General features: G+C 50.0%; 1 pseudogene; it reads left to right on the top strand.

Moving 5' to 3' along the window:
- LOC119284143 overlaps positions 1–8,657 on the top strand; it is a 15,243-nt pseudogene extending 6,586 nt beyond the window's left edge.
- Positions 8,658–9,146: the final 489 nt, after the last annotated feature.

Here is a 9,146-nt window from a genome sequence, read left to right as displayed (position 1 = left end):
TCTCGACACCGAAGTGCGTTAAGACATGGGATCAGTGCTGGTCAGTTAGCCAGGCAAGCTAAAGGTGATCTATTCTGGAATAAGACCAAACTGGTAGCTGATATCTTAGTACGTGAGAGCTCTACCACGTCTCTGGAACTATTTTAAAACTCCTATGTAACTTACATGATCTCCTTCATACTCCCTCCGTCCCAAAATAAGTGTCTCAACTTTGTACTAGTTCTAGTACAAATTTGTACTAAGCTCAAGACACTTATTTTGAGACGGAGGGAGTATATTTATAAGAGTTAAAAAAAGATTGACACCATGTTAAATTGCTTTGAAGCTTCCATGTGATTATTAATCTTGTTTTAATATTTGCAAGGTTGCGAGAGATAGATTGTACTCCCTCCGTAAACTAATATAAGAGCATTTAGAACACTACTTCGGAGGTATAGACGCTCTTAAATTAGTTTACAGAGGGAATACAAGGCTGAGCAAACAAACAAAGTCCGATTTTTCTCACCCGAAAGGCCACCGTCCAACTAAGCGAAACCAGTGGTATTAACATGCAACAACAGCTAGGAATGATGCAGACGTGCAATCTGACAGCTGAAGGATCTGAATAAGTTAGGAGCTAAGGCTGCCTGGTTGCAATGTCCCCTAAGTATGTAAACTGTAAAAGCAATAGATGTGGATCATGGGAATGATTGCTCAAGCTCTTCGTCCAGCAGCCAGAGCTCTGCCCAACTCCCCAACTCCTTTCTACTAATTCTATACCAAACACCTTACTGCCATTGGATTGCATGATCCCAACGTCTCCTAACCCCACAATCTACTACAATGATTTGGCCAGAGCAAGTGCCAAACTGTGGTGGGACGATCGTAGAAGTACACTCTCAACTGGCAATAACATGAGAACTAGTGAATTTATAGAACGTGTGATGATACCATGAATCACTATTTTCTCCTCCAACAACTCAAGTGTGCAGTCATAAGTTGATCTGGCCTCTCACCAACAAGCATACGAATCTTAGACTATTAAGGTATATCATCTATCTAGAATAAGAATATTTCACTATCCTATAGTTAAACCGTCGACAACATCAAGTAAATTTGCTAGCTCATGTGATGAACTTTCATCTTCGCAATGTCATGTGTTAATTTTCTATTGACACTTACTTTAGAAACACGATGAGATCCTCATGCTCCTGCTCCTGCTAGTCACTGTCGTTGTGTGTGTCCGAGAGGTTTGCTTGGCATGGAACGCAATGCTTATCTCCGACCACTTCATCATCGTCCATGTTACCAGAGTAGCCTTTGCACGCCACCCCAAGATCATCGTCTTCTCGCCAACCGAGTGGGGCGCCACCACGTCCTTCTACGTGTGCTTTCTCCTGGTGGACGGGAGGTCGCTGGTCAGGTGGTCACCGTCTCCACTTGCAAGCTGCTCACCATGCTGCGTGGGCGGGCTCGCCAGGGAGAAGCTATCCGGAAAGCCCTTCTTCGTCCTCCCACAACATGTGATCCTGGCTCCAACTCCAAGAAATGTCCGCACACGAGGTCCTGATCCCATCTAATCATCCAGAGAGCCGACGCACAACGTCCATGGCCAAGTGAACAACATACACAGCTCCAGGGATGGCATCGGCACCAGAATGTGTTTCTGCTTGTTGTACAACCTTCTAAAGCCCCAAAAAGACCCGCGGGGAGCATGGCAAAAGCATCATCTCCTTAGAGAAAATAATGCAAGTTCTCTCACAAAATAGTACTACATGACTGAGTTCTTTCAGCTTTTAATTGTGGTAATCAAATTCATAGTATGCACTTTTGCTTTTTCCATATAGCTAACTGACAAGGACATTGCCATCTATGAATACATGAACAAAACAAATTGGTGGCACAATGCTACTATAATTTTGTAGTAGCTAGCTGCTAGGTCATACTACTGCCGCACATGTATTGATGTGATACACATGTAAATGTCATGCTACTGTCGTTGATGTATATATCTAGATGTGTTAATGTGTATGCAATAGTGTGAATGTGTTAAAAACTAAAAAAAATCTCTGAAAAAGCTCAATGTGCACATATGTAGATGTGTTAAAATTTCAATGTTTTTTGTTCTTTGACCGTTTTCACCATCATGATAGTCTTTTAATCCTGCATCTCCCGTTGCAACGCACGGGCAATTTTCCTAGTAAAACAAACATCCACAGGTGTGTCTAAAACTCGGTCTCAAACGAGAGACGTCAGTGTAGTTGTTTTGCTACTAGCGGCACCTAGATGCTGCAGTCTGCCATGAAAAATGCTGCCACAGTTTTGAATGCAATGACAACTGATGCTGCAACTGGTGTGAGTAAATCCATCCATCAATACAAAAGAAAAAAATAAATGCCTAACAGAATATCCTCCGCCATGGGAAGACTAAATTGAATCCATCCATCAATGGATAGATGATTTATTTTATTGTTTTGGCTGGGACAACACGAGTGTTGGTCTCAGTCGTCATGACGCGGAAGTAGTAATTGTGAAAATGAACGAAAATGAGCAATTCAATCATGTCTGCCCACTACTTAGGCTCTTTACGTCGCGAGTCCAAGACAATTACTACTTCCGCGTCAAGCTCAATGGCTAGCGGAATAAAGTGGAACTTGCGCACGCATAACTCATCAATTACACTTAACCTCGAGTAAGCGAAACAGAATGTGCACAAGACAGTAACACTCACTGAAAGTTGTAAGAAAATAGTATTTCCCTTCTATTTTGTTGTCGAATTAACGCATTTAACAAGTTTTTCTCTGTTTCCTCGGGGTTCTTTTGTACCGTATATTCATTTATGGTATTTGGCTTAATGAACCCAATGTCATATATTTGTCCTCTTTTGCATTCGAGGATCTTCAATCTGCATAATGTAGTGAGGATAATTATACATGCAATAAATGAGCTGAGCTAGAGACTTAATTACAGAAATAATACTTACAAACAATACAAACTGACGATACTTTTGTCGAGGGCGTCTTGATTGTATAACAGAAATAATTCTTCAAATTCAATGTACAACGCCTTGACTCCATTGAAGTAGTGCTCATCTTTAATTTCCACAAAGATATTGTCGCTCCCTTCCATGCAGGCTTTCAAGTACAAGTCATGCAATCTTCGCATCATCGTTGGTAGACGCGGGAGCTCCTCAGGTTTGACGAGAGGCTTCCCGTGCTCGAATCTGAAGGCTAACTCAGCCATTTCGAATTGTACCTCATCGCCTAAGTAATCACCAAGAGTGAAACCAGGACCAGCGGCCGCTACCCCCGGATCATTAGTAATATCGGGAAACACCTTGAACAACGGGCATGATTGTTTTTGCTCTTTGCCGAGCTGGGGAATTGTTTTCCCACTTCTTGCACCAGTGCTACTTCTCGATCGCTTCACATCATCAAATGCCTTTACAATACAGCGGTCACAGTGTGATAGCGTCAGAGGCGGTGGTGGTCGCATAAGTTTATCCAGACACCGGTTCTCTTTTACCGGATCTATTTTCTCCTTTGGATCTGTACGTGTCCGCACAAGCTGGCATTTCATATCGGCAGCCACGATCTCGTTGTTTTCCTCCATAGTCATCTCGTATGGAACTGGGCAGGAGCCTTCTTGATGCTACTTGCTCTGGATTTCTTCGATGTTGTACTACTATCCGCCGGAGCAGCGGCGGGTCTCTTCCTCCAGTGCTGAGGCGGCGGAGGAGGCGGAGTCAGCTGACGCGGCGGATCCTACTAAGGGGCCTCCTTTGGCGGAGTCCGCTGAGGCGGCGGAGATAGCTGAGGCGGCAGAGGATTCTGCCGAGGGGCCTCCTCCGGCGGCGGAGGATTATGCTGAGTGTGCTGACGCGACGGAGACGACTGAGGCAGCGGAGATAGAGTTGTACAGTGAGGAGTCTGCTAAGGGGCCTCCTCCGGCTGAGTGTGCTGATGCGGTGTCCACTGTGGAAGCACGATGTTTTCCTTTCTTCATAGAATGGTAGTCCTTATGGCATCTCCCAGATGAGTCTTCCCTTCACCTATAGGGTACTCAAGGTCCAGCCCCTCAAATCTGTTGGTAACGTCATCCACCCTGACAACAGCATAGCCATCTGGCATCCGATTGCCATGGAAAGTTCCATCAGGTCCACGAGATAAGGCATAGCCGACCGACACCTTCAAGGTTATGTCATGCATTTCACAATTAGCTCACAATGTTCCCTCTCTGTGATATCATCCACGGGGTAGAGAGGAGCCATGATATCAGGCCGAATGAGCTCCGTGGAAGCCACGCCGCTTTTCCGCTGAGATGATGGGGTAGCTTTGTGGGCAGTATTGAATGAAGGATCTTCATGCTGCTGAGATGGTGGGCCGGTAGCTCGCTGACTGGTAAGTTCCTCTATTTTCTTCTCCTGCAACGCTAATCTTTCTTCTACCTTCTGTAGTCTACTACCTCTTTCTTCTTTCTCCCCCGGCCTCTATAACCACTGCTGTCGGGAAACCCATGCTTCCACGCAACGGAGCCTGATGTGCCTCGTGTTCATCCAGGATGTTCAGGATTCCCGAGGGCGTATGACAGCTCGTCCTTCTCTTTGTCCGGATGGAACTTCCCTTCTTGCAGGTCCTGGATTGCTTCATGAATCTGTTTGACTGGTGTTGCAAGTTGAGCTTTCGTATAAACACACTTTCCTGTTTCTGGGTGCAAAGTTCCCCATGCCTGAAGAACCAAGTCCTTGCCCATTCGGACCAGTTCAATGTCTCTGGCTCGATCCCTTTAGCAAGCAGGTCGTTCTCAGCTTTATCCCACGTAGGCCGGGCAACCTTGTAGCCACCTGACCCGTAACATGGTGATATAGCTTCTTTGCAGCATTTTGCATATTTATCTGTGACCTTTTTCTTAGCTTTCTCCGATTTCTTGTAGGCCATAAATGCGGGCCAGTGATATTTTATCTTCGCATATTGACCGGTGAATCCTGGAGTCTTGTCTTTCTCGACAAACTGTTCGTTCAATCTTCTCTTCCAGTTCTTGAATTATTCTGCAATCTTCTTAAGAGCCCACGCCTTGACTTTTCGTTGTATAACTGGGTTATTTGGATCCTCCTCTAGCAGTAGACTGAAATTTGACATGAGCGAGTTCCAAAGCTCATCTTTGCATCTATTGTCGACATAAGAAACATCACCGTCCTTCTTCTTATGCCATTCTTGGATGCTGATCGGGACGCTGCCCCTAACAACAACTCTGCACCGATGTATCAGTCGGTCTTGGGTCCGTTTGGGAACATTCAGTTTGCCATCTGGACCGACTTCTTCGATCGTAAGCCTTTAATTCTCGCCCAACCTTTCCTTCGGGACTCGTCTCCTTATAGAAGGTTGGCTCGATCTAGAGGGCTAAAAGAAGAAAGAAGCATTGATATATGTACATACAAAACAATTTAACGCATCTACTCAGCAGAGGCTTAATTAATATATATACCTCGCCGGACTTTGCAACAGTTAAGGCTCCAACACCGGCGTAGCCGTCATCTCCTCCCTCCATTCTATTATCGAAGTCATCATCCTCTCTTCCCTCGCCATCGGTGTCGTTGAGAAACTGTGAGGGTTTATAGTTAGGAATGGAGGGAGTAGGTCATTTGTATTTTAAATTTTGGTTCAAATGTTATCGATCCTAATTTTCAACCAATTCATGAAGCAACGCGTGGGGTATCATTTGTTCCTCTGTATCCTCTTGTATACAAATATAACAGATGCCCCACAATGGGCTGCACATTTCCTCAAGATCAGACACGATTGGAATGTTTGTACTATAGACAAAACTACCTCATTGATAGGAGGTCTCTCAAAAGTGCTCGTGGGGGATACTGTGTCCATGCTTGTGTTTATTAAGGTAAGGGTATGTTTGTGTATGTGGGCGACTTGGACTGTACTACAGTTACCAAATACTCCCTCCGTCCAGAAATACTTGTCGGAGGAATGGATGTATCTAGATGTATTTTAGTTCTAAATACATTCATTTTTATGCATTTCTTCGACAAGTATTTCCGGACGGAGGGAGTATATAACGTTCGTGTGTGTGCCCGCCCGGGTGTGTTTTCTTCAGCGTCAATGACCAAGATCGTGTGTACTCTTTCACAAGACTTGGCACGACGCCACGGAGGACGCTGACGAATATTGGCCACGCAGGTGAAAGTTGGTGGGGGGGCTCCTTGTCTTGTCCGGGCAGCTGATCGACCACACTTGACTGAGTACGTGGTGAGCCAAATCATTCCAGCCGTGACCAGGTACAAGTAAGCTTGATCATGCCTCGCCTCCGGGGCCATGCCGCAGCAGCTGCGATGGCCATTGCCGTCCACCACCTGCTCCTCGCGCTGGCGCTGTTCCCGCTCGCAGCGGCGCAGCAGGAGTACCAGGCAAACGCGCTCCGTGCTCGGCTACACCTGCACCAACACCTCCAGCTCCCTGCCGGCATGCGCCACCTACATCGCCTTCCGCTTCGACCTGCCCAGCTACGGCTCCCCCGTCACCGTCGCCTACCTTCTCAACGCCAGCGTGCCCGCCATCGCCCCGGCCAACGACGTGCCCGTCGCCTCCCCGTTCCGGAACAACACCTTGCTCCTCGTCCCGTTCCCCTACGCCTGCACCGCCGCCGGCCGCTACCAGCACGAGGCCGCCTACGCCGTCCAGTTCCGAAAACATATAATAGAACACCTGCACCCAGGCCCTCCCTATCTAACCATCCATTCTGCGCATCGCGATTCGTGCAAACACATTTCTTTTTTTTGTTTCTCTCACGTAAAACATGTTTTGAAGTTCAAACCTTTGCATCGTGGCAACGTTTTCTATCTAGAATCTAGGATAAATCTTTTAGAATATTTTGTCAAACATAAATATTTATCCTAGATAGAAAGCTTTGCCATGCTGCAAAGGTTTGAAGTTCAAGACATGTTCTATGTGAGAGAAACAAAAAAGAGAAAATTTCATATAAAAAGTTAGTTATGTTGCACAGATCTTGAAGCAATATTGGACAGCCAGGATAGTAGGGCCCGGGGGCAGATGTTCTAAAAATCCACGTCCCGTCCAGTTCCGCGACGAGACCTACTTCTCCACCTGCCAGGCGCTCATGGCGCAGAACACCCGCGCGCGACAGCTACATCTACCCCGGCGTTGCGCTCACCGTGCCGCTCCGCTGCGCGTGCCCGTCCGCCACGCAGGCCGCGGCCGGGGTCAGGTTCCTCGTCACCTACGTCCTCGACTGGGACGACTATGCGTTCACCGTCGCTCAGCGCTTCGGCGCGGACTACCTGGCCCTGCTTCATGCCAACGGCATCGACGACGACACCACCGTGTACCCGTTCACCACCATGCTCGTTCCGCTCAAGGACCCGCCCACGTCTCAAATGGCGGTAGTCTTGCCGGAGCCTCCGGCACCGCCACCAGTACCGGCATCTGATTTGGTCCCGACAGCCCGTTCCAATGAATCCAGCCGGTGGTGGGTCACCGCCGGCGTTGGTGCTGGATGCAGCGCTCTTGCTTTGGGTGCCGTGCTCGCTTTCTTCTTGCTATGGCGTCGGTGCTGGCGGCACGGCGACCGAAACACGAAGACCACCCCGTGGCACGCTCCGGCGAAGGGAGCTTCGATGTGGCTGACGGTAGAGGCAGTGGACGTTCGCGAGGTGGTGTGGTCGCTGACCGTGCACGACTACGGGGATCTAGAGAGGGCTACATCAGGTTTCTCCGAGGAGCAGCGCATCGGGAACTCGTCGGTCTACCGTGCGGTGATCAACGGCGGTGCCGCGGCCGTGAAGCGCATGCCCAGCGACGACGTCGGCGCTGAGACCGAGGTGAACGTCCTGGGGCGCCTGAATCACTCGAGCATCATCCGCCTGTCAGTCCTCTGCGTGCACGGTGGTAACATGTACATGGTGTTCGAGTTCGCTGACAACGGCGCGCTCGGCGACTGGCTGCACGTCCATGGCGGCGAGGTGCTCGGGTGGAGCCAGCGAGTGCAGGTGGCGCTGGACGTGGCAGGCGGGCTCAACTACCTGCACAACTACACCGACCCTGCCTACGTCGACCCTGCCTCCTCGACGCGTGCTTCCGCGCCAAGCTCTCAAACTTCGGCCTCGCGCGCGCGATCACCATCGACGACGACGCCAAGGACGGCGGCCTGTGGATGACCCGGAACGTGGTGGGCACACAGGGTTACCTAGCGCCCGAGTACGTGGAGCACGGGCTGATCGGCCCCCAGCTCGACGTGTTCGCGTTCGGCGTCGTCCTGCTTGAGCTCTTGTCAGGGAAGGAGGCGGCGGTGGGACTGGACGGCTCCGGCGGCCGTGAGAACGACGGGAAGATGGTACTGCTTTGGGAGGAAGCGGAACGGCTGGGCCGCCTGTGCGACGTCGACGGCGCCAAGGACGACCTGCTGGACAGGGTGACGGCGTTCATCGACGGCCGGCTGGACGGCCAGTACCCGTTGGACGTGGCGGTCGCCATGCTCGCGTTGGCGTTGAGGTGTGTGGCTTGGCAGCCCCGGGCGCGGCCGCCCATTGCGAAGGTGCTCCTTTCGCTGTCGGGGATGTACAGTACAATTGGACATTAAACTGCGACCCTAGCTCAGGCCACCGGATCTCCACGACTCCACCTACCGCATGTCCTGCTCGGGTACAATAAGTCCAGATTAGTGACGCATTTTACAGAGCAGGTCACCGTCGGCGTACGCATCCTATAGACTTGTGTTGCCAGCACCATCATCAATCAAATAAAACAAACATCCACAGGTGTCTCTAAAACGGCTTCATTGGGTCCGCCCGGAAATTTTGTTGAAGGAGTCGCCGGCCCTAATGACCGCTTCCGGGGTGGGCATCGCCGCGGCGGGAGAGGGGGTGGGAGGCGCCCACCTCCACCGCATCCACCTCCATCACCACCACCGCCGACTGTTGACACGACACACACGCCCCGGGTGGCGGTACTGGATACCACAACAGCGGTGGCGGCTTTACCTGCTTTGCCTGTGGTGGCTGTAGACACAGTCAGGGCCCTGGCGGACACTGGAGCTGCTAAGGTTGGTGATGGTGGGGCGGACAAAGGTCCGGACAAAGCGGATGACGAAAAGCTTTCGAAGTGGACCATTAAGATGAAGAAACTGCCTTGCTATAGATG

Source organism: Triticum dicoccoides, chromosome 4A, assembly GCF_002162155.2.
Source record: "Triticum dicoccoides isolate Atlit2015 ecotype Zavitan chromosome 4A, WEW_v2.0, whole genome shotgun sequence".
In the NCBI taxonomy this organism is placed as follows: Eukaryota; Viridiplantae; Streptophyta; class Magnoliopsida; order Poales; family Poaceae; genus Triticum; species Triticum dicoccoides.
This window is presented reverse-complemented; position numbering and strand designations above follow the sequence as displayed.